Genomic DNA, 2,228 nt, shown 5'->3' with positions numbered 1-2,228 from the left:
AAATTTTGGATGGAAAGGACAAGTACAAGGGCTACATGTTCACCACTGGAGCATTCAGTGCAAACAACTGAGTCCTCAGTGCTACGGAACCAGAAGCACATTCATGAGGGCATTTCTAAAGATCTAGTCTGTGTGAACCACCGTGGGTCTCCTAGGAGCCATAAAACTTGAATTAGACCTAAGAGGATCCCTAACCAGGTCCCATAAATCTAGAGCAACAAGTTAGCCATGAGAGTTTTAGTTACAACTCTGCATGCAGGTAACATTTATCTAAAAGAGGGTAGGAAATGGTTCTTACATCCACTCAAGGTGTTGCTTTAACTGAGATTTGCCATAGTCACCATCACCTGAGTTGGGGACATAGAAACTAGTATTGTGCTTACATGAGCATACACATGCACACACACGTACACACAAACATGCACATGAATTCTTGCTCACTTCAATGTGTGTGATATTTGCTCTCAAACAAGTCCTGCACTGGAACCACTGGGACCAGATTACTTAGGGTTTAGCACAAGACCTAGCTACCTCACAACCTCTTCCCCATGGCCTCCTTGGGGGCTTCTCCCCAGATGCAATCTGAAGGCAACCCAGAAAGACTGGAAATGCTGTCACTGGGAATAGTAGCTGTTCGCTTCTCCCACTTGTATCCCCCAGGCTGTAGATATCCCTTGAGCTGCTACTGCCAGTCTGTTCCCTCAGAAATATTGTCCCATAAATAAGCTGAGATTCTCACCATTACCTCTGACAGCAGCTTGGGGGCATCAAGTGTGAAGAATGTGAGGGGGCTGAGGGTCAGTGTCCAGGCCCCAAAGCACTGAAAGCTAGCCTCCCCTGCCGCTGCAGATAACCATCAGGAAGTGAGCTATATCCTCTCTGAGATGCCTCAAAGCTTGCAAAGAACCCTTAGGACACTCCAAGTTAGTTTTAGCCTCTGATGCTTGACCCTGACCTAGGACACTTGACCTAATCCTATTTTCAGAGTACTCTTTCCAGGATGCCCTTAGTCTCCCCATGATTTCTCTGTAATGTCCCTGAGGTCCCAAAGCCAATTACTAAGAACTTTGTCAGGGAGAGGACAGACCCTGGTTAACTCCAAGTCTCAAGAGCCCCTTGCTTTGCATTGGCTTATATATATAAAAGTCAGCCAGTCCCCTAGACCCATGGGACCAATTCAGATGGTAAAGAATCCGCCTGCAATGTGGAAGACCTGGGTTCGATCCCTGGCTTGGGAAGATCCCCTGGTGGAGGGCATGGCAACCCACTCCAATATTCTTGTCTGGAGGATCCCCACGGGCAGAGGGGCCTGGTGGCTGTAGTCCGTGGGGTCACAGAGAGTGGGAGACAACTGAGCCACTAAGCACACACACACACTTCTGAACCGAGGAAGAAGGTGGTTGTGGGTAGATGCCATCTCAGACAGCTCCCAGGTCAGGGCAGCCTACTGCATCCCATAGGGCTGAGGGGCCTCTCCTCCAGCCCCTGTTAAAGCCATCTTCTGCACCTTCTGTCTTCCAGAGCCCAGGAAGTGAACAATTATGGACACTTTATTCACTTTTTTATTGTGGACACTTGCTCCCCAAGTGTAAGGGTCTCTGAACTCTTGAAATATTCTCCGACAGGTTCTTGATTCTCCTGAGCCTGTAGGAGAGGCTTTTCCAAAGGTCACAGAAGAGGTTTTCCAAAGAGCCTTCCAGGGCTGTCTAGCAGGACAGGGTCCTTGCGTCTAGGACACCCAGTACTAGTTTTGTGACCCCGACCAACAGAGAAGATCCCACTGGCAGGCCAGAGATGGGGTAGGATCCCCAAGCCCAGTAGGGTGATTCCTTTCCCTGCCCAGGATGGAGCTACCAGAGTCAGCTTCTTAGTGGATGAGTTACTTGCCCACGAATGCTGCAGAGGAAAGATCTTCTCTCCCACCCTGTTCTTTAAGGCCCCTATGCAATGGCAAGCCATGGCCTCTGAGTTGCTATCAGAGCTTATTATGAGTCTCAGCTTGTTCCTGGAACAAATAGTTAACCAAGATGGAGAACCCAAGTTCTTGGTTATCTCAGAGCCAGCTGCTACTGTACTTGAATGACCTGGGGTCTCAAGAATGCCAGCCTACCAGGGAGCAGGTCCTGTGATGGGGGCCTTTGAGCCCCCAGGCTCAAAAAGTGTTGAGAGGCTACTTTAAGAGGCTTTCATCCTGCCCCAACAGGCAAGATTTATGAGAATGAGTCACT

Source organism: Odocoileus virginianus, unplaced genomic scaffold, assembly GCF_023699985.2.
Source record: "Odocoileus virginianus isolate 20LAN1187 ecotype Illinois unplaced genomic scaffold, Ovbor_1.2 Unplaced_Scaffold_1, whole genome shotgun sequence".
NCBI lineage: Eukaryota > Metazoa > Chordata > Mammalia > Artiodactyla > Cervidae > Odocoileus > Odocoileus virginianus.
The sequence above is the reverse complement of the archived record's forward strand: the minus strand, read 5'-3'. Positions refer to the sequence as shown.